Source organism: Falco biarmicus, chromosome 4, assembly GCF_023638135.1.
Source record: "Falco biarmicus isolate bFalBia1 chromosome 4, bFalBia1.pri, whole genome shotgun sequence".
NCBI lineage: Eukaryota > Metazoa > Chordata > Aves > Falconiformes > Falconidae > Falco > Falco biarmicus.
In genome coordinates, this window is record NC_079291.1 from 56,933,481 (window position 1) to 56,956,890 (window position 23,410).

The following is a 23,410-nucleotide window of genomic DNA, read 5'->3' on the forward strand; positions in this document are numbered from 1 at the left end:
TGTCGTGGTTGACATTAAGCTGGGCCAAGTCTGGCAGTAATGACATCCTCTTGTACCTCACTTAGCTGCTAGACAGCCACCCACTTGCATTGAAACCTCAAGAGGTCTTATTTAATGGGTGTGCAAGAGAGGTGCCTTACTGCCTGAAAAGGGTTTATTTCCCTTTGGCAAGGAAGTCTGGTTATCACTAAACACAAACCTCTGCAACATAAATAAAGAGAAGAGAGAAGATTTGAAGCTTGATATGCCAATGAGAAAATAAAAATGGATTTAGACACAAGTGAGTCTCTGCCAGCTTTCTATTTGCATAGATGATGCAAGGTGTCCAACATTGCGGTAGCAGCAAGAGCACTGTGACAGACTCTGCACTGACATGCTGTTAAATGTGGCAATCTAGGCAGCAAGAGCAGGCAGGAAAAGCAGATGTCCATAAAGGACAAACAGTTTAGTCAGGACCTCCTTACACCCAACACCATACCTTTTCTGTCACATGGTTGGAGGTCAGTTTTATTTCCTTTGCACTCTCATAGGGAAGTATAAATGCTGTTGCACACTCAAACCAGTGCTGATTGCGTCTACTCTGTAACCTACCCTGATAATGAAGAATTATAGTTTTTTACTTACACAGTTGTTTTTCCTTCTTAGATTCTGTAAGTACATCTGCCCAGTCCCTGCTTCTGTGAGACCTTATGAAATCATCCTTTGAAAATATGTGTAATGGGGGTGTTTAGGAAAAGCAGTGGTGAGGAATATTTTGTTATAAAATTAGAAACCAGGAGACCTGGCATTGTGAATTACAGGCTCTTCAGTCTCCTTGCCTGGATTTTCCATTCAGATGAACAGAGTTAATGAGAACAAAAGCTTTGGGGTTTTTCCACTGACACCTGTCTCTTTAATCCAAGAGGGTGTTCCAGCTTTCCGTTGTCCCTTTGGTATACAGAGAAGCTTTGCCAACAGGTGCAACAACACCGTCAATCTCTATGCCAGTATGGAGGGCAACAAGCTTTCCACCATCATTTTTGTTCTTTTAAATATCCTCCAAGGAATGGCTTCCTTCCTGGAGCCGTGAAGTTGTTAGGTAATTCATGGGATGTGGGGGAAGGTCTGTGAACTTTGATGGAGTTACACAGGGGACCTGTGATAAAAGGACTGGATCGCCATGGACTATGCAGACCTAGGGGAAATCCAGGGACCAGGCTAGGCAGTATCTAGCAATTCCTTCTTGCAATGTGAACAGTGGCATGTGATCCATTTGTTTCTCAGAGACAACCTCATGGGATACAAGGTCTTGGTCAGACTAACGCCCAAGTCAATAATCATTCCTCTTGCTGCTTCGGGTGCCCTTTTTCACTCATTAAATCCATTTATCAACTCTTGTTTACTCCTGGAGTTGAGTGTTACAGTCAGAAATGTCTCTTATACGCATCTTGGATAAGAAAGCCAGAGAATTGTACCTCATCACTCCTGCAGTAAGTTCTCCTCATATGGCTTATGCAGGACAAATCTGGTAGAAAGACAGCCAGTTTTGTGACAGAGCAACTGAAGGTGGACCAGATTCCTCTCTCCTCTCCTCTCCTCTCCTCTCCTCTCCTCTCCTCTCCTCTCCTCTCCTCTCCTCTCCTCTCCCCTCCCCTCCTCTCCTCTCCTCTCCTCTCCTCTCCTCTCCTCTCCTCTCCTCTCCTCTCTCCTCTCCTTTCCTCTCCTCTCCCTCTCCCTCTCCCTCTCCCTCTCCCTCTCCTCTCCCCTCCTTACCTTTCTGCAGCTAGCTTGCTGTGATGGAAGTTCAACAACATACAAACACCAATGCTTTTGTTTGCTATACAGCAACAGGCTGCGATGGAGCACTGAGGCAGGAGACGGCAGAGGTCTTCCTCTATAGTGACAGCTTCCTGCTGAACAGGAACAGTGTTTAAGACAGGAGACAGAGCAGCAGCAGGTCCACCCATGCACTGAGCAGCACTGCAAACAAGATTATGTTAAAGGCGCACTCTTGGTGACCTTGCCTAGGACAAGAAAGTTTTTGTCTGCTGGGCAGTTTGTCTCCAGCACTGCTTTGTCATTGCATCACTGATTACAGTCTTCAAAATGTCATCCCTCAATGTTCATGTTCATACACATCTGTGTCCAACTTCATTCATGATGCATACCACCATCTTCATTCAGGTGGTGTTTCATGTGTCTAAAGTAACAAATTGGCCTGAATAATTTCCTCTTTCATTTTGGAAGCAAATCCCAACTGTTGCTTCTTTTAAGTCTCTGTGAGAATGACGCTTTTGCATTTTGCTTGTCATGCATGAAAAGTTTGACATCATTATTTGTTTTACTGAGTCTCCCTCTGAGCCCTTTACAGAATCTTGAATCATGTCATCATTAGCTGTTTTTATAAAAGCATAAAACCTCCGTGATGAACATAAAGTGCAGCACTGCTCAGAGGCAGACTGTAGTGATTCTGTTACCAGTCCTGCTGCGTCCAAGCATATGCTCTAATGTCCCTGACTATGACAAGTATGATCTCATTTTCTCAGATTTGAGTAGCATGCTAAATCCTGTCCAGCAGCATGAAACACCTCTTTCTTTTCATGCATATCTGATACTCCACCTAGATCTATGTTTCAGCTTTTTGAACCATTAATAACAGTGGCAACCTGCCTTTAATGCCAGAACCTGCCATTCCAGAGACAATGTTGTGATGTTTTGGCTGCAAAAGACTTGGCACTCTTTGTTTGTGGTGGAAGCAGAAGGACATAGCCCTGCTCAGAGAGTTCAGTTCACCATCTGCATAAATGCAACCGCTCTTCTTACTGGTCAGAGAGTTTTCCCTGCTGTCATTTGTCATGCCTTCTGGTTTGGAGTACATCATCATTTGGAGTTTTTGCCATCAGGTACTGTTCAGGGACCATCTGACCTTGATTCTGCTATGATCATACCTGTAGGAAAACATACAGACTGATTGCTCTTTGTAGTTCAGCTTGTGACCACTATTCGCTAAATCTGTCATTTCCTCTTCTGCCTTTCAGCGGTATTTCCTCCATCAGGAACCTAATGACCTTCTGCAAGCTCTCATCCACCTACAATTACTGGATCTGTCTGAGGTTTGCCAAGTGGCTTAAATACAGTTTAGCATCTAGTGTCAGCTACTGCTGGCATAGGGGTTTGCAACACACTCTCACCTGACTTATATATTATGCCCTCAAAATGCTAGAAAAAACACCTGCCCAGGTAAAGGATCAGAAGTGCATAACTGCAACTGAAATAGATTAATATCAGTTAAGTGTGCTCGCATCCTTGGCTGATGTAATACAACACGGCTTCAATGGAGCTAACCAAGGATTTGCTTGAACCCTTAGCTGACTAAAAATCTCAGTTCAAAAGGCTTTTAAAGCAAAAAAAGACATTGTGGTTTTGTGGTCCCAGCTAGACCTGGGAACATCATGTCTTTGTTGTGTTCTGATCCATGCTTCTCCCTATGCTCTTGGAACGGATCATTTCAACCCTCTATCTACAGCAGAAGAAATTCTGCTTTTGTCTTCCCTATTGCACAGGGCATTTTGGGTGTTGACTGCCTTCATATTAGAGACCCAGCTCTAATGACGCTAATAAAAGCACAGAATATTCTAGACAATGGTATTTATAGAAGGATACAGTCAAATAATTTTAGACATTTAAAAATGAAGAACTAAATGTTACTGTGCACTGGGTGAAATCAATAGTCACTAGGCCATTTCTGACATGCAGACTGTGATGCAAGGACAACAAGAACTGCAGCCTAGGGAATGCTCGGTGTCCACTCAGCTCAACAGCAAGATACAAGCACTGTCTGGGACAGTGGAAGATGTTACAGTCCTGCCTCAGACACTAAAGAACAGCTGTCCTATACAGCATTTTCTTCTTCACATCCCCACTGGATGTTTCATGTTAAGTTTTGGTTTAAGGAAGCAGTAGTTTAATGTGCAATATCTCTGGGAATCATATAAACACTTTTACCTGGTAATCATTTTCAAAAGGAAATGCCTTTATAAGGGCCCTGTATAGCTTTCACATCCATTAGAATTTTTCCTTGGAGACAAACCTCAAGGTCATCTCAGTTCTGCACCCACCTTCTCCTTCCGCTGAAGAAAGTAAGGGTCTTTGCTGGAAACGGGAAGAACCAACATTGACCAAGGACATGAAGTACTGGCCCAGAGGCTCAGTATAGAGACCTTGGTACTGATCCTGCAGGTGACACTGGTGGCATGGTTTAGCCACGTGTTGCCAAGGAGAATGGCAAACGAATGGAAACAACAACAACAAAAGTCAAGTATGGTAACAAAAAACAAGTCAAGAAAAAAGCCTTCACTTTCTCCGCTCCTCCCCAAATCACATTTACTGTAGTCCCCACCAAATCATACCTAAAATAGCTTTTGTCTGTTGCTATTTAGCTATTTAAGTTGGATCTACCAGCTGCATTAACTTGCCCCTATTGTACTATTGCAGTTGGATTGTTGCCATCCTCCTCCCATGGGCTTTCTACAGATCTATATTTCAAAGTTATGGCTCTTGCAATGGCTCTGCTGTGTGAGTTCAGACAAGCTAAAAAAAATTAGTCATGTTTCCTCTAGTCCTGCTGCTTTACTAGGCTTCCTATTTGCAATCAAATTATTTTTAATTTTGACCATGTTCCTATTGTTTGCCAGGAAGATAATCATCTTATCTTGCTGCCGGGATATTTCTCTCCTTTCTCATGTAGTTTCAGATGGATTAAATAAATACCTTTTACACAAAGCACACCACGCTGGGCAAAAGGGCATTTCACCATCGCTGGCTGATCTTAAATTTAGGAAATGTCTCCCTTTTAGGAAAAATAAAAGACTGGAAGGACTCAGATTTGACATAATGGCACATGGCAGCTGTGCTAATTGTATGCTGTTAGTTAATTTTTATCCATCTCAGAGTATCTTTGTGGAAATACATGTGTGAAGTTAGAAGTGAGTGGGTGACACTGGCTTGGCTTACCAGCACTGAACAAGGGCCACAGATGATAGTCATCTAAGTTTTTGGTAAGGCAGAAGCAAAAAAATGTCTGAGTGGTCCTGTGGGACCCTTCTACTCCTTCTTTCCAGGTGAAACCATTATTAGCTCTGTGCAGGGAACAAGGGATCCCCCACTGTGCCATCCATCCAATGAGAAGGCTTTTCACAGGACCATCCATGGATGCTTTTCTCCCCCTCTGTGTGCCTAGGGATCATACCAAAGGGACTTAAAAGGGACCGGGCCAGTTCACTGCATTTTGCCATCCGATTTTGAGTCCTTTTGAAGGGAAGGATAATGCCCAGCAAAGGTGAGCCACCAGGCTGCCAGCTCAGACCAAACCAAATGGGGAAGATCAGTCACCTCTTAGACCTTTCCAGTTTCTCCAGTATCCCCTCCATGGCGGAACTGGCTTGTTAACACGCAAACGACAGCTGCGCAATGGAAAGTTGTATGGACAAGTGACACCGCTTGAAACCAAACTGCTCTGTTTTTGTTTTGTAACCTTCACCCATATACACTTTCCTACTGCTGGATGCTGACTGCTTTACCTCCAGCTTCCTAATTATCTAAGCACCGCTGCTTGTATTTTACCACAGATGAGGAAACGAGGACATATGGCTTTTGTGATAAGAGATTTATGTAAGCTGTCTGTGCCACAGTGCTGCAACTTTCTATACAAGTCCATTTATAAAACAAAACATGTGTAAACAGTCAGGTTTTGATTGTTTTGGTGATTTCTTCCCCCTCGTGACAGATGTAAAGGAAAAACTGTAGGTTTCCACTTGATGTGTGCAGATAAGTTTATGGCCAATGGGAGAGATCCCAGTTGTGGTAAATCAGTCTCTACTTCCCCTGATTTCTGTCACCTAAAATCCAGCTCCATGTGGGTGGATGGGAAGAAATACAAAGAAACTCAGGCTAGGTAGCTGCTGGTACGTGATTCTCTTTCAGCTGCAGAAGTACAAATATGCCTGAACGGTTCTGGTAGGAGCTACTGGGGAGGTTCAGATTGGATATTAGGAAAAATTTCACCACTAAAGGGGTTGTCAAGCACTGGAACAGGCTGCCCAGGGAGGAGGTGGAGTCACCCCAGCCCTGGAGGTATTTAAAAGGTGTGTAGATGTGGCACTTAGGGACAGGGTTTAGTGGTGGACTTGTCAGTGCTGGGTTAATGGTTGGACTCAATGATCTTAAAGTTCTTTTCCAACCTAAATGATCCTATGATTCTAGGAATACAGAAAGGAGTGCAAAATACCAATTGAAATGGCAACTGTAATGCACTCATTATAATGGGTGACTTTCACTACACCCCTGTAGATCAGTTACTTTTCAGATCAGGAGAGGGATTAGAGAAATATGCTGATATTCTCAAGGAACCAAATCCGATTGAAGTCAGTGGCAACAAAGACAGGGCAGGCTGGATACACATACCTAACCCTGTGTCTGGACCATGCTTTTTCAGTCGTTCTCTTATCCCTTAGACTGTACTCAAGAGGACCGAGTTGCAGGGTGGAGAATCTTGAGGTTTTTTTCAGAAAAAGTATCAAGATTTTCTCTGAACTTTCTGGGAAGGTGAGATGGAAATGCAGGATGTTGCCTGCAATTTTTTACTTTCTTGCAGTTTCAGCTGCAAATGCCACAAGGACAGTATTTCTTGTGCTATTTTCTACAATATTCAGGTGCCAGATGAGCCCATAAATGTTCTGGGATAGTTCTGACCTTACCTGAGAAAGTCTGCACTGGGTCTGTTTGCAGATAGGTAGTATAACTCTCCAGGGCTTTCAGCTCCACACCTTTCACCAGCGTGAGACACAGACTCACCTTGCAAATACTGTTTGGGTGACACAAGTTCCAAGCTCCGTGAACACATGAAAAAGCATCACAGAGAAATGCGCTGCAATGATGTTTGCTCAACAACCTGTCCAGAAACCAGATCCTCTTCACTTTCACTCTGTCCTTTCGGAGATTTTTCCCTGTGTTTGGACAGAGAAGGTGAGTCATGGAACAAAGTCAGCGTGGAAACTTACATTCAGCTATGAAAGCGCATGTGACAACTACCAGGGAAAAATACCATCCATACAACTCAATCTCATTGTAATCACACTCAGCTTGGAAGAAACACAAGTTAAAACCTGTTCCTTTTGGCTGATCAGCATTGCTGTCTGCTGCATGCTGCTACCTTCCTCTGCGTGTCACACAGCCTTCAGTGTTTGTTTCTTAAGATCTGAAAAATTTCTCCTGTCAGCTGCGTACAGATAGGTGGATGGACACAAACACTGCCTCAGAGAGTGCTGGGGGGCACCTCTTTGCTCTGACACCTTCACAGAGCAACTTTCTAACCCCACGAATACGGGGAATTGCAGTATTCCTGGGTGGTGGATGGGTGACAGTGCATAGAGAGTGTGCCCCTGCTCTTGGGTCTTCATGCTCTGAACCCTCTCCTCTAGGACGAGGCCTACGCATTTTATCTTCAAATGCAGCACTCACCCTTTCCTTTTAAAATACGGTTGCTGTTGCTGCCACCTACCTTTTACGCTGGAGTGGATGCTAGCAATATCCCACACGGAGCCTTGGAAGGAGCCCAGGATTTACTCCTCAGCCCAAGAGGTGACAAACCCAAGGTCTAACCCATGAGGTTAACTTGCTGTGTGGGCAGGAGGCATTAGCTGCTGTTTAGGAGAAAAAGTTTTCTGCCACAGAAGAGGAGAGGTTTCAAACCCCATTGAGCTGGAGAGATCACTTGTTGCTCTTGTTTGGTTGTGAGAGCTTTCATAGAGCAGATCTTGGTGTCTTTCCTGCACAGTATACAGTCATATCAGCCAGGGAGCATCTCATGTAACTGGAGAGGAAGAGAAAGGTAGCCAGGAATGACGCGGTGACCTCAGCAAAGGAGATCTGAACCCACCTCTCATCCTCCTCAACCGTTCCACAATGTGGTTCTTGTAGCACAGAAGCAGAGGTAGAGATGAAATGCTATCCCCAAATGTCTGTCCCCAGCAAACCTCTGCACACATTCAGGCCTGTTCTGGGAACAGCACGAATCCTTCAGGAATGCTGACATGTTTGGTCTGTGGGTCCTGACCAGGTTTATCTGTCAGGTAGTCCCCAAATCATTCAGCTTTGCAGCAGTTAGAACACATGGGAAATGGGGGAATATTTAAGCAAGATAGATGTGGCTTCTCTGTAGGAAATACCATTAAGAGGGACATAGGACAGCTGTAGCACTCTTTTTCCACCCGCTTTTCCACAGCAAACAGCAGACCTGCGATTAATCTTGGGTAAGGAGGAGCTGCAGCCAACGCAGGTCTGCCAAGCCCAGGCGCTGCCATGCAGACGTTTCAGCATCACAGGCTCATGCCTACGTGCTGAAATCCCACCCAAGCCCATTACCAGCTCCAGCCTTCAGCTGTGAAGCAGCACACATTTTCTGAGTAATTGGTTTCTTTTCTTTACACCGAGATGGCATAATTCCTGTACAGTTTGCAAACTAAGTATAGGAATGATTTCACCCACCGCCAATACGCAACCATCTTGATGGGAGAGAAAGCCTGACAGACGTCTCACAGCACACAACAGCTTTACGCTGCCATTTAGGACAGGAAGCAAGAAAGGATATTATATCAAACAGAAGGCATGGGAGACTTTCAGGTTAGACGGAGCATACTTAGTCACAGAAGAATTGGGTCAGTGCCCTGGGACCTGTGTTCACTTCCTGCAGGGACCCTAACAGAGCCCAGAATAGTAGTAGTTAGGTAAAAGCCCAATATCTTCCCCTTTTTCTCCCCGCAGCAAATACTAATGCTTACGTCATTAAAGGAGAAGCATAAATAGAACAGCCTGGGGCTGTGGTTTGCAAAGTTCTCGCTCTGCAGATGAACCAACAGCTTTTCTTATAGCTCACTATTACCTACTTGTGCCATCAAACTTTTCACTGAAGACGTTATCAGGATGATCTAATCCTTCATATCCACCCCACCATGTATACCAGTCAACTAAGGATAACCAGTGCACACATCTGTATGTTTTATGTGTGGCATGGTTTTCATCTCACTGGCTGGCACACACACCAGCACGGCATGGGACAGCATGCACCGAAGAATGTTTCCTACTGGCAGAGTAGACACTGTTTTGGAAAAGAAGGGAGAATTTGGCTGTATGTACAAAATATGCCAGGCCTGATGTCCTCAGGGACAAAGAATAGCCCATGTCTGTTTTGTTTCCTCATATGGAGGCACTACAACCCCTGCCTGCAACACACTGATTTTACCAGTGCTCTCCACTGCGCACTCTCTACCAGGTTTTCACTCCTCTCCAGAAACATGGTGAAGGCTGTCAGCCAGCATTTGTAGGAGAACGTATGGAACTACGCACAGAGCCACACACCTCTGTCTGTTCTTCTGCCAGGCTTTGTCAATGTTTTCAAGAGCAACTTGAGGAGGCAGAATCCGGGGGCAGATCTTTAGCACACTCATCAGGAGAGAGCTGTTGACATCAATGGAAAACAGGCTTTACACACGTGATAATCCTTATATTGTTCAGGAACACCCTAGAACTGAAATCCCTGTAGCGGGATTCCTGGGGCATCAAACACATTCAGAAAAAAGAAGCTGCTTGGAAGGAGTTTTCAGCAGTAAATGGTGCTTGCCTAACCAATTCCCATTAAACCTAGGAGGTTTTAAAGGAGCTGCCTGTCGCTTAATGCCTTATAATACTTGAACCTGAAGTCCTGGGGTTCTGTGCCTGGTTCCCAAGGTAAACACATGTGATTTATTTCAGAAAGGCATCTGCAGCCCAAGAATTCATTACATACATCCCCAGTGGGCAGCAGCCAAAACATTTCAAATGTGCCAAGTTACCAGAATTTTATTAAAAGCTGTTAAGAGTTAGAGGGAAGGTGCAGAAAAAGGCAACCTCCTTCCCAAAGCCAGGTGGCTTAGGATAGACTTACGCCGCTTCCCAAACGGATGAGGCAAGCTGGAGTCAGAGGTTCCTTCCAGCAAAAGTCCCCCTGGATGTTTCTCCGTAAGCTGCACAAATATTCTGGGGAGGGGGAGGGAGAAAGAAAAGAGTGAAACCTATTCAATTACATCAAGATCACGACTGGCCCTAGTAAAATCATTTATGGAGTGAGGGAACCCGGAGCGGTTTGGGCTGGAGCCATCTGCTGTTATTTGGTATATACAGAATTGGTTTCTATGGATTTTATTAATAGGTCACGCGATTGTATATGAGGATGTGAGATCTGAATCTCTCAGGAGGGGTCCCTGGTTGGGGTTTCTATTGCCTTTATAGGCAATGGCTCAAACTTGCTTGCAGCAGCAAGTCCTTAAAAACTTGAGGGGAATGGGTATGGGTTTAGGATTCTGCCCATTTTTTTCTCTCCCCCCTCAGAAGCCTGAGCTGACTTTGTTCCTGATCCTTTCTACAACATATTTACTAAATGGGGAAACAGGGAAATCAGGGAAATATCCTTACTTACTTTTCCCATTGTCTGCGTGAATTTTCTCGCTTTCCCACTAGTTTGAATGATATCTGACACAAACCTCAGGTCCCACTTTGATCCGTCTCTCAGGCACGAGGCTTTTGGTGAATTTTGCCTTTACGCCATCGTTGGCTCTCCCTCTGCGGATTCAAGCCCAAAGGGACTTGGACACACAGAGGCGGCTTGGGACAGGCGGGTGTAAATCGGGCTGCTCTGCCTCCCACGGGGAGCTACCCACTGAGCCCCGAGCTGTTCTGGCCAGCAAGCTGTGACCAGGGGAACAGCCCAGAGCCTCCCCCTACCCTTTGCTCTGAACTATGGCTCACTTTTGCTTCAGTTCCCCCCAAAAGAGGCAAAGTCAAACCAAGAGAGTAAGCCTTTCACCCCATCTTCGCGTCCTGGCTGTGTGGAGAAAGCTGGGCCCTGCAGAAAGCTGTGCTGCAGCGAGGGTTCACCACCAGCTCCTCCAACCCTTCGGCTCACGAAGCCCCATTTCCCGGAGTCAGGAGGTCTCAGCACCGTTTCTCATCAGCTGGTTTTCCAAGTTAACCCTCTGCAGGACCGTGGGGTCCCAGCCGCCCTGTTTCAGAAGGTCCCAGAAACCCTCGGCTGGAGCGCAGAAGGTCAGATACCACCCTTGAAAGCAGGGGATCCCACGGTGTCTAACCGGGGCTGACCCGAGCTGCAGGACCGGGGGAGCCCCGCCGGGGCTGATCCGAGCTGAAGGACCGGGGGAGCCCAACCGGGACCGAGAGGAGCTGCGGGACCGGGGAGCCCCACCGGAGCTGATCCGATCGTCGGGACCCACACAGCCCCACCGGGACCGAGCGGCGCTGGGCCGGTGCCAGCGCGTGCCGTGCTGCCAGCCGCCCCCGGGGTCGGGGCTGCCCCGCGGGCCGGGCCGGGCCGGGCTCCGTTGCCCCGGCCGCTCGGTCGCCCCCTAGCTGCGCGGCACGGCACGGCACGGCGCGGCGCGGCGCGGCACGGCACGGCACGGCACGGCACGGCGCGGCGCGGCGCGGCACAGCACGGCACCGCGGCCGCTCGGCCCCCGGTCGGTCGGTAGCGGCGGGGCCAGCCCGGCCCGCCCCGCGCCGTCCCATTGGCCGCGGCGGCGCCACGCGTCACCGCTTCCTCCCGCTTTTGTGCGCCGCCCCGTGCCGCCCCGCGCCCCGCTGCTGCCGCCGCGCCGAGCCGAGCGGTGCCGAGCCGAGCCGTGCTGAGCCGAGCCGAGCCGAGCCGAGCCGTGCTGAGCCGAGCCAGGCGTTGGGACCGCGCTGCCTCGAGTGGCCGGGCATGGCCCTCCGCGGGTAGCGGCGCCGCCGGACAGGTAAGTCCCTCCGCCGCCGCGGGGTCGGGGCGCTCGGCGGGCGATAGGTCCCCGCACCCGCTCCGGGCTGCGGTGCGCGGGTTTCTTTCGCTCTTGTAATTTTATTTTTTTATTATTATCGTGGTTTTTTTTCGCAGTGGTGACCGAGAGTTTTGCAGCCGGGTCTGGCTTTCGGTGGCTTTTCCTTCCTCCCCTTCTAGCTCTGCGAGTGGGAGCCTGTCCCTCCGTGCAGCCGGGCTGCGTTTGGGGAGCCGCGGGGGGCGAGCCTGGGGTGGAGCGGCTCCCCGAGAGGGGTGCGGGGGTGCGAGGGGGTTCTGCTTCCCTTTCGGGGATTCACCTCCCGCGGCGCCGGGGCTCCCCGGCACAGCCCCCGCCTGGTGTTAGCGCGCCCGGGTGACTTTTTCTCAGGTTATTGCCTGGTGCCATGAGTCAGCCTGGGAGCCGGTCCCTGGGAGCCTGACAGCCAGCGCCAGGATCAGACCCTAATGCGGACGGTCCCATTACCGGGATGCATTAAAGTACTGAGCCAGCGGGTATGGCACTGCCTGCGCTTGCTTGGGTCCCGCTTCGGTGGAAAGTGTCATGGCCATGCCAGGGAGCTGTGGGAATGCCCAGCTAGCCCTCTCCAGCCTCATCGTGAGCAGTCATTTCTGCACAGGCAGCCCTGAGCGGTGAGGATGGGATGCGTGGTGGGGAGGAAGGCTCTGCGGTGGGCGTGGGAAGCCACATACCAGTGTGGCGTGAGCGACCGTGCCGGCTGGCAGAGCTGGGGTGCTGGATTTCCACCTGGATGGAGTGAGCGGCTGTTGTGGGGAGCCGTGCCACCAGTCAGGCTGATGCTCTGGGATGATTCGCTTTGCTGGCACCAAACCTCGGCCCTGCGTGGCCGGGCAGGGAGAGGAGTGGGGAGGAGGTGGGAGCTGTGTGCCAGTGTGAGTGGGTGTGCACCGGCAGGCTCGCCAGGTCCTGCATGGTGGCCAAGTGCGTCTCTCGCAGGCCCCGACACAGCTTGGAGAGTGGTTTCCCCCTCTGCTGCTGCTTTCATCCTCCTTTTCAATTCTTGTCTTGTAATCCAGTGGTTCTTGGAAGTAGACCCACTCCTGATTCAGTGCAGGGTCTGCATGCGTTGTCTGTGCACGGATCGAAAACATGGGGCTTATTTGGGATTTGGAGACTTGGGATGTGTGTGGAGTTTAAGTGACCCAGGGATTTCCAGGGTCAAGCTCTTTCACCTCCGATGAGCGTGAGAGGTTTGGGGGGCTTTCCTTCTATGGTGCCTTGTGAATTTATTTCCAGTCCAACACACGCAGTTTGATGTAGTTCTGTGCAGGATTTGTGCCCAGAGTGCAGCTCTAAGAAGCTGTTCCTCAGGTGCATGGGCAATCGGCTGCATGTGGGGGTTGGCTTCTGACTACCTGTGTCTTGTGATACCTGCATTGGAGTATCCAGTTTCCAGCATCCCTGATTTGACATTAGGTATAAAGAGGGGTTCAAGGTTTCCGAGGGCTCTTGCAGATTACGGAGCATACCTCTGTGTCTGGGTACAGCCTTTGCCCTAGGAAGGTTTTGCAGCTTGTAAAAGCTTCTCTGTTGGAGGCAGGATGCGAGGCTGGATGGGCTGCCAGCCTGGTGGGATGTGGATTTAAAGGATCTTTTATACCTTCATTCTCTAAATGGGTTTTGGTGCTGCAGTTTTTTCCGTGGGTCTTAAATCTCCATGAGAAACCCACAGCTCTGCCCTGTCAACGTGTGCTGATGGGTGATGCATTTCTTTTTTTTGGAGGCTGTTAGAACCCATGAGGGAAGTGTGCTCATGCAGAGAGATGCAGTCTGGATTTTCATCCAGGATGGAGAGACTGTGTTGCAAAGAGCCAACGATTACAGCAGCTGGAGGAGCGCAGTTTTCTCTCCTTTCCTTCCAAAATGTTGCTATCGCTTGATAATGCTTTGTGATGTTAGTGTGCAGCTTGGACTTGATGTGTTTTCTGAATTTTCCCATCTGGAAGAAGCCGGTGAGGATTGCATGGTGTGTCTGGCTTCCTGGCAGAGCAGCGGGATGGAGTGTGCTGCTGCGGTACGGAAGGTGATGTGCTTCCAGCCCTGCTCTCCCCAGATGGACGTGGGAACCAGTGCGAAAGCTGGCAGGATCTTCTGTTCTTGTTGATCTGGCCCTGCTGTTGGAGACCTGCTGGTCGAGGCTAGAGGGAAGTGAGTCAGGGTTTGCTGTTAGAGGGGATATCTTTTATTAGACCGCTTGGCGAATGCAGGCTGGCTTTGAAGCGTACAAGCCTGTCTACATGTAGAAGCAGCAAACCTCAGAGATGAGAATTAGCTCAGAGCAGTCGCTCCCTCCTTACATTGGCTCTCCTAATTGAAGAGATCATCTGAAAGAACAGGGAAAAAAGCTTAAGAAAGAGATCTTTAGCTACAGTTCAGCCTGTGCAGTTCATCTGGTCTAAGCAAACATGTTTGCTCTCTCTACAGATCTCTGGACTCTTCTAGATCTTGAGATCCAGCACAGGACAGGCACACGTATCCACTGTGCCAACCTTTCTCGGGAGGTGCCAGAGCTCTTTGCAGCCCAGCTCCCTCAGCAAGGAGCTGTGGGCAACGGGGCTGGTGCTCACTGATGCCTGACAGCAGCAGGAGGCTTCTGGGCTCAGTCACTTCCACTCCCTTCTCTGCACGTAGTATGGGCTGAGCACAATGTGCACAGAAATGTGCAGAATGTCAGCTGTGCACTGGGGAGATGGAAAACGCATTACGGAGCCATAAGAAGTGGAATATGGAATTCAAATTTTTTTTTATTTCATCAGATGCTTTTTAGAAAAGCTATAAATGGCCCTCTGATCCCAACCCTGGCACAATTACCCTCAGTCCCCAGACTTTTCTTATTTTTTTAAGCTTCACAAGGGGAAATGGGTGACCAGGCCTTTTTGGTGAGTCCCTCTGAGGAGCGGTTCCCCGTCGCTGCATGCGGCTGTGCATGCCGGGCCAGGACCATGTTTCTTCCTGGTACCTTTTAGGCCTTTGCCGAGTGCAAAGTGAGTTGCAGAGGTGATGAATGTTGTCTCAGCTGGGCCTGAAACATGCTTTCTCCCTGGGCTTGCCCTACACCCTGTGTGGCGTGAGCCTTTGTCTGCTGTGGTGAAGGCTGTGGTGAGCATCAGATGGACAGGGCTAGTGGTTTTCTGTCTGTGAAGGTGTGGGTGAGCAGGCAAGAGCATTGATATGTGGGCATTTCTGTTTGTTTTCTGTCTGTCCTTGCAGTTCTGATCTGGTCTGGCCAAGTAATCTTCCCATTAGTCACTAAAATGCCACTCATATCCAACTCAATTGGTCTGTCCCAGATCATCTTTAATAAGACATGAAATCAAAAGCAAAGATCTCCTTTAGAATAGATGCCTTCCTTTTCAAAACCACTGGGGAGTTATTCTCAGCAGAAGACATTGCACAAGAACAGAGAACAAGAGAAGAATGCCTTAGTGGGGCTAGCGAAGAGATTCAGGGCTGCAGGATGGGGTTCATGCTCCTTACTTCATTTCAGTGCTGAGGCTGTTGCTCCAGGAGCTGTTCCTGGAGCCACAGGGCTTGGGACTGAGCTGAGCCTGGGGTGGTGGAAGATGCATTATCAGTGTGGGCCATGGTGGGGACCCATGGTGTGGGCCAAAGCCAGCTCACCTGGTGCTGCAGTGGTTGTGGTGGAAGTGTTCAGCGCCCTGGGCATGTGTGGGCTCATGGTTGAGCGCTGTGGCTGTGTGCAGCTCTTCACCCTACTTCCCTGTCTCGGTGACCTGGGGTGGGAGCATGCTGATACATGTTATTGCTGTGTCTGGTCTCAGGTGCCAGCTTCTCTTTCCACAGTACTTGGGACATTGCAAAGGCTACCCAGAGGGTCTGTTCTGGTCTTTCCCAGGCTTTTACAAGTCAAGGGTGAAAAGTATGCCCGTACCCCCTTAAAAAAAGGAGGATTCAGCTCCCCAATGCATTCCCCAAACCCTTTTTCCTACCCTGGCAGATCCTAATATAAATGCTAGCGGAGACCAAGGGACTCTGAATTTGATGAGAATATGCAGTAGGCTGGCGCCTGTCCTGCTCTCCTGAGTAAACCCAGGTTGGCCAGCATTTTGTCCAGAACTAATAGCCGCTTCTGTGAAAGCCCCCCTAATTTTACACTCTGCAGGATGATTTGGGGCAGCCCAGGGAGGACAAGCCACAACAGCAATGAAACCCTGGGTGGAGCCGAGCCAGGGTTTGGCTCAGCACCGTAGAAGCTGCATGGGACAAAGTCCGGTTGGCAATGCGTGCTGTGTGCTGTGCCCAGCAGCACGGGACAGATCCTGTAAGGAGCCAGCCAAGCTACTGCGTGGGCTGCTGTGTAAACAGCATGTGTGCGGGCCAGGTCCTCGGAGAGGGTGGGAGGATGGGTTGAGTGTTCAGGTGGTGATTAAAGACCATGTTGCTTGAAAAAATAGCCCTGGGTGGGTGGATTAGAGGCGCTCTGCGAGCCTGCTACGACCCCGAGCTTGTGTGCCAAATAACAGAAGTCATCTAATTGATAGCTAGGTGATTCAGGGGAGAAAAAAAAATAATTCTGTACAGTTGCTTTGGGAAAATAATTTGTGAGATAAGGCTTTGCGAAGGAGGTAGGAATATCTTAAATCCAACACAAACAGGGTGTTTGTGGCCTCTGCGGTTCTTTGAGTGCTCCTACACTACTAGGACTGTCCTGGAGTGATTGTGTTTGCCTTGTTCACGTGAAAGTGTTTCTTGAAGAGTAGCTTCAAAGTGCCTACAAATCCCCAAGGGTCTATTGGAAATTTTGCACATAACAGTTGTTAGCCCAAACATCATCTGCAAAAGTGAACTCTGTATTGTGCTATAAGTTCTGCTGCTGCTGTCCTGGTGCAGAGGTTAGAGAGGTTCAGAGGAAGATGCTGCTGCTTTTGGGTATCTGTTGAGATCTGTCCTTGCTGGTGATGTCCCTTTCCTTCAGTCCTGAAGTGGTCAGACAGTTAGACTAGATGACCATTGTAGATTCCTTCCAGCTGAGCTATTCTATTAGATAGATATGTACACAGAAGTCTGTCGTGATGAGGATGGTGGATTACTTGGATTGCTTAGTGGTTTTGTGCTACAACTTCTTTGGGTTTTTGTGGTTGAGCAGAGGTCAGATCGTTATAATCTAGTTGTAAACTGGAAATAGTGTAGCACACTCTGTAAGAGCCTGAAAGAATCTAGCAGATACGGAAATCTCTTCATAGTGGGCTGTTGCACCTTTTGCTCTGCAAGGTGGCAGCAGTGATGCCCTATCCCAAGGCATAAGGACCTTGCAGAAGGGTGGTGGATGCAGGTTGATGGGCACATCTGGCTCTTGCCAGCTCTTGATAATGGGGAAATCTTGCTTCTGATCTGGGTTAAAGGGTTGGGGCATCCCCTGTGTGGGGCAGCCTGAGTGCTGTGATAAGGAAGGCTTGTTTGGGGAAAATGGCTGGGGGAAAATAGTGTAGGGTGATGCCTGTTATAGCTGGTGGTGAAGATGAACTGAAGGAAAGAAGTGTGCATGCATGGAAACCCTGTTTTAAATATACTCTTCCCATCAGCCTCTCACCTATTCCTCTCTGTCACTGCTCGGGGAGTGCCCTGCGTGGGACTGTCCCTTTTTTACATGCTGGGTCAGTGCAATGTCATTGCAGAGGGGTGGCTGCTAGCGTTATCTGTCACTGGGGGATGCTGATGGATTGATAGCTTGTTATCTGCAGGAGAAGTAATATGGTTGCTTCAGAAGTGGGTGGCTGGAGAAAGATGTGCAGGCTGAGATGGTGGGGCAGAGTGGTCCAGGAGTGTGTAAGTGATGAATAACCAGTACTTGGAAATAGGAGATCAGAGATTTGGGCTTACTTCTGTTGAGATTGGTCAATGCATTGATGTAGTGTGGAGCAGCACTTGTTTTGCTGGATTGATGAGGCTTCCTTCAGTAAAGATACCAGGCTGGGACAGGTTCACGAAAAGCTTTCCTTGCTGAGTGAGGTGCTCATGCTGCAGCCTTGATGCCTTCGGTTTGCCTTTCAGGACAAACCTACAGCACTGATCCCTCTGCTGCAATCCTTCTGCTGGCTTTCCGCTTGGAGAGTGAGTGGCTGTTGGGAAACCTGAGCACCCGGTTAATAAACCCGTGGAAGGCATTTGCTGCTTCTTGGTCTTAGTCCCTCAGTTCGGGTGCTAGCGGAGTAGCAAGAGTCATTAGAGAAATATGCAAGATATTTTGGTTATTTCTCTTTGGATGGTGCTGGTGGCAAGTAAAAGAGATAAACAGAGACTGTATTGAGCTGTGCTTAGTTTATTGCATCATGGGTTTTATTGAAAGGTTCAAGGTCTGTCTCTGAATGCTGTTGCTGCCTGGGATAAACCCAGCAGCAGGGTGCATTCGAGCTACTCCCAAGCTGTGCAGTGCTTTGCCAGAGGGAAAATGGTAGGGAAAGGTGTCATTTTAGTGCTGTCACTCTGTATTCTTTCTGAACAGGGACTGCAGGGGGGCCAATTACAGTGCTTTGGAAAAATCGTGGCGGGGCAAGTCCTGTCATGCTTGTTTCTTGGGTTTGCACTGGAAAACTGCACTTGGCTCCTCTTAACCCCTCCAGGAGCTGCTCCTCTAATGGTAGCAGCCAGGGAAACCCCTGCTGACATCTCTTGTTGCAACCTTCTGGATGCTGAGGCTGGGAGAGGACCATCAGGGCAGTCTGTCTGAATGTGGGACCACACAGCCTGTTGCTCCCTCCCACTCCCCATCCTCTGTTTCCTGCTAGGATGGTTCATGCTGGTGTTGCTGGCTGGGAGGATCTGCTTCACTGGTGGCCTGGACTGATTTGCTTGCTCCGCTTCTTGTGATACTGTCACTTTTGGCTGTGCTTTCTGGGGAATAGGAAGTGCTCCTCGACCCTGACTCAAGCCATGGGTGGCTCGGATGAAAGGGCAGCTATGTTGTTTTCTGTGTACCCTCATGATGATCTCTGTCTGAAGACTGGCTTGGCTTTACCTCAGAAATGATCTATTGAGTGTGAAGGATCTGAGGGACCGTGCCTGCTCTTGCCTGTTTTTGTTTGGCTTGGGGATGCCTGCTGAGGCTAAAGATATGCACGATGTGTCACTGTGTTACCTGTCTGATGACTCAAGAAAAAGAGAGAAAATGTTTAGTCATCGCAATATTTCGGCAATTTCACCTATGGCATTACCGGTGTGACTAACACCTGGTGCATGCCTGGTTGCCTTCAGGATGGGGCTGTGAGGGGTGGAGGGTGTGTGTTTTCTGTTTGCAGTTTATGTTACAGGAGGTGAGGCCAAACAATTGGTTTTGGACCCAGCGTAAAAGCTGCTGAAGATTGTAACTGTCTCATGGAGGGAAAGCTGGGGAAGAGCTAGTTTCAGCCTTGGTCTATGTCCAGGAAATAATGTGCTGGAGAACTTCCCCTTCAGGAAGCTGTTGGGCTGTACCAAGGAGGTGGTGTGGCACACTGTGCTTTCGTCCTGGACTGCCATGGAGAGTCCCAAAGCTGTTGGGGACTTGGACGAGATGGAGCAAGACTTCCAGTACCCAGTTCATCATTACGTGAGAAGCTTATTTGCCTTTTGTAGTAGGTGTTGCCGGAGAGGTGTAGTCTGATGTCACCTCTGCAGGAGCTTCTCCGGCAGTCTGGCAGCCGGTGGCTGTGTGTTTCCTGTGGGAGTTGGTGGGAGGTGTTTGTGGAAGAACATGGGATGTGTTGGAAAGAGTCTCCCCTTGCTGCAAGGGGAACCTCCCACCTCCCTGACTTGTCTTGGGCTGGATTTTCAAAACGTCACTCCTGGGTTTTGACAGGTGGGTGTCTTGGGCAGGTATGGTTGAAGGGCTCTAGGCTGCATCACGGACCACCATCATCTTCATGGCCATGTTCAGGAACAGGACTGTCACGGAGGGCTTTGAGTGACGCTCTTCAGTAGTCTCCCTCACCCAAAGAGGATGTAGGGAAATTATGTATATAATGTATATTAAAACCCTGCTTTTCCCTTTGCAGTGCTTGGATAAATTGCATGTATGTTGTTTGTGTGAGTCTTGAGCTGTAGGTAGACACAGCAATGCTCTGCTTAATTGCAGGTTGGCATCCTTCTGGCTGTTAGCTTGCAGTCCTTGAGAAATGAGAAGAGCAAGCAATATGGTCAGGGACTGATGAAAGCTCAGGTATGCCTTTCATGTGCCTGTGTGCATATATGCATCGAGTCCGGTGTGTGTGTGCTGGAATGGCTGGAATGGGTCTGGTGGGTGAAGCATCCTGCAATTCTTACTATAAGTGTGCTTGCTCACTTACTGTTTTTTGGTCTGGCAGGCAGCAGGTTTCTTATCTGCTCTGGCTTGTGGGAAGAGCATGGGTAAGGCACTTGTTGCCTTCTTGCTAATCCCTGCCTCCCTTTGTTGCTTCCCCCTCCCTTTGCTGCCTGCAGCAGGCATCTCTGCCTGCTCCGAGAGCGCGGGCTGGGAGCTGGGGCACTGGTGAACACCCCTGGCATACAGGGATCAGGACCATGGCAGTTCCTGGCTTTGCTAAATGCTTTTATAGGACAGACTTTGTGGCATGTCCTCTGAAACTTTCTGCAAGGTAAACTTGCTGTGAGGCTCTCTTTTGGGGCAGTCTCTGACGTAACCTGTCAAGAAATGGTCTGCTCTTTGAATTGCGGCTGAAAGTCTGGTGGTGGATGGATGACCAGTTGCTTACCTAGCATTACCAAAGCAACGAGCTGTTGCTTTCCATGACTCATGAAAATGCACTGTAGGCTCTCTTAAGAATGGCTGAGATCATTTTTTGGCTGGGTTTGGGCAGCTGGTTTCCTTAGCAAATAGCAGTGGGGGTGGAGGGAGGGGGATTTCCAAACTTGTTTCTTTGGATGTGTGATCTGTTTTTTTGAGCTAGTCTAATAAAATACTGATTTCATTTGAAAAAGGGGGGCGGGGGGAAAGACCTGTAACTTCCATGCCTGTATAGTTTTGTAGCATGTTTCATTTAGTTGTAGCTTGCCATAAAAAGGGGAAAGGTACTAACATCAGAGCTGTATGCTGTATTTTTTCTCTTAAATAAGCAAGCACAGAAGCATTATGGGTGGTATTTTTCTTTTAAAATGAGTCCTCCTGGGAAGGAGAAGGAGGTGCAGAGAAAATTCTGCAAACAAAACTGTAATTGCATCAGTTATTTTGTTGATAATGCTTGCTCAGATAGAGGACTGATTCTGTGGTGATGCAGCAAGGCAAAGGGTATTAGCAAGAGGTGTTCTAGTGTCAGTCTGGGTTTTTTTTTTAAGTATTTACTTATTTGTCGGCCCTTCATTCACTTTTCAGTTTTGTCTGAGCTGTCTAAAAGGAGTAGCACTTCCATCCCTGAGAGCCAAGTGCAGCAAGATTAGCATTATCTGGAGGAGAATCAGAGCAGCTACTGCTGTGTGAGAACTTCAGATAGCAGGAGGTCCCCAAGCGTTTTGCCAGGTTTCAGCAGCCTCTGCAGTATCTTTCCCAAGCCTAGCCAGCCCTGGCTGGCACCTGAGAGCAGGCAGTGAGGAAGGAGGGGAAATCCTCAGTAAGCAGAAAGTAATTGAATAGGGAGATACGTGGTGCGGTGGATTTAATGTGCTCGTGCTGTGCGGGTGGCGAAATGAGCAAGGAACGCTGTATGCAGCAACGTTAGCGGAGTCCAGGAATTTAATAGATGTGGACCGACCTCTCGTGCTGTGTGTGTTCTATGCCAGTGCTTGGCTGTGGATAAATTCCACAGCTGGGGCAGGCAGAAGCGTGTCCGGGTGTGCTACAGGAATGGGTTGGAGCTGCCCAAGGGCTGCAGAAGGGCAGCAGCTCTGTCCTGGGAACAGCAGGAACACAGAAGCGTAATGGCCCGGCTGTCGGCCAGGGGTGAGTGGGAACAATGTGACTGAACAGGTTTGTGCTCACTTCCTTGTAATCTCAAAGATGAGATAATACAGAAACCCAGATACGCTGGCCAGCAGAAAATCGAGGCTCTCTTTTTCTGCCCCTGTGTGTGTCCTGTGAGGCAGGAACAGCTGACTTGCTATCATCTCTGGCTGCACAGCTGGTTAAAAGCAAATCCTTGCTGGAGGAATGGCACAGTTGAGCTCCAGTCGGGGTGATGGACAGTACCCCCTGGGCTTGGCTCTGTTGCTGCCTGTGCAAGCACCCTGCACAGGTGCACCAGATTTCTCAGGTCTTTCCTGCTCTCCTCCTCCTGAATTTCTTTGCATCTTAGTTAGCTTTGGGCAGAGCAGGATAAAGACCACTGGCTTAATCATAAGTGTAGTTAGTGTTTACCTCCTTTTACCGTGTGTTCAATGCATAGCATAGCACACCCCAGATTCAGGTCTTCTAGATCTTAATAGCTTTCTTCCATGCAAAAAAAACCAAACAAACAAAAAAAAGGAAATAAATGTAACCTGCAGTCTTCTCCTCTTCATGGCACTTGCAGATATTTGAATACGGGGCTGAAATTCGTTGCTCTTCAGTAGTAGCTAGCTGTAGCCCACATGCCTGCAGTGCCATGGTGGCTAGCACAGTGTGCTGAAGCCCTGCCCCAGGGCTCAGCAGCAGCACAGCTTGAGCTGTGTAAGAGCCAACAAAGGCTTTTTCAGAAGGCAAAGTCCTTTTTTACAGATTAGTTATTACCAGAAGGTATTTCTGGTGGGCAAGACCCAGCAGGGGCTGTAAATCCAGTCGTTTCAGTGAGCAGAGGATGTCAGCAGGTGAGCTGGCATGGCTGACTTCCAGGGCTTTACCCTGCTTAATGCTGGATAAAGTAAGTGCAAGCAAAATTTGGAAAGCTCTTCTGCTGTGTTACAGTTGGTTTTGGTGGGGGTTTTTTGTTGGTTTGTTTTTTTTAACAGCTGTGCCTTCATATCATCTCCCAATGCATAACGCTTTTATGACTAGGGAAGCATCGAGGTAGATCAAAGGGGCTACCTAGCTTCTAGGCAGGTGTTGCTACGAAACCTGTTTTCTCATCTGTAACTCACAAATGGAGATGTTGGAACACTCACTTCCCCCAACTAAGTCATTCCCTGCCCAGTCCAAGGTTTCCAGTGTATAGTATTGGGGGAAGAGAGTCCTGGATCACATTCTTGCCTCCAAAAAATGAATAATTAAGTTTAAACCAGTGATTTTTTTTTTAAATATTTTTTTCTATTTCTTTTTATTTGAGCATTTCAATCTTAGTGACTTACACTTCTTTCTTCAACTTCTGACATCTACAAGTATTTCTTTTTAACAAAAAAAAGGAAGTGTGGATTCTGATGTAATCATGTGACTCCAGGAACCGGGTGCTAAAGAAAAGCACTGAATCCTATGAGAACTGGCAATGCTCAGGGTTATCCCATGGTCCAGCAGCTGAACTGGAAAACGAAGCAAAACCTTCTACTCCCAACTCCCTTTGCAGTGTTGCTTCCCCATCCCTGGTGTCAGTCTTGTTGCAAGAGATCTAGATTATGTGGCTTTTGGGGGTTTTAGGATGTGTAGTTTGTTGTTTGTTTGGGTTTTTAAGTAATTTAAGGAAAAAAAACCCTTT

General features: G+C 48.6%; 1 protein-coding gene across 3 annotated transcripts in view; it reads left to right on the plus strand.

Moving 5' to 3' along the window:
* The first annotated feature begins 11,663 nt into the window (after positions 1-11,663).
* Positions 11,664-23,410, plus strand: part of LOC130148330 (mitogen-activated protein kinase kinase kinase 3-like) — an 82,332-nt gene continuing 70,585 nt past the window's right edge. For all 3 annotated transcript variants that reach the window (XM_056336790.1, XM_056336791.1, XM_056336792.1), the window contains exon 1: positions 11,664-11,822. The gene's annotated coding sequence lies outside the window, so the exon portion shown is untranslated. The remainder of the gene's footprint in view (positions 11,823-23,410) is intronic.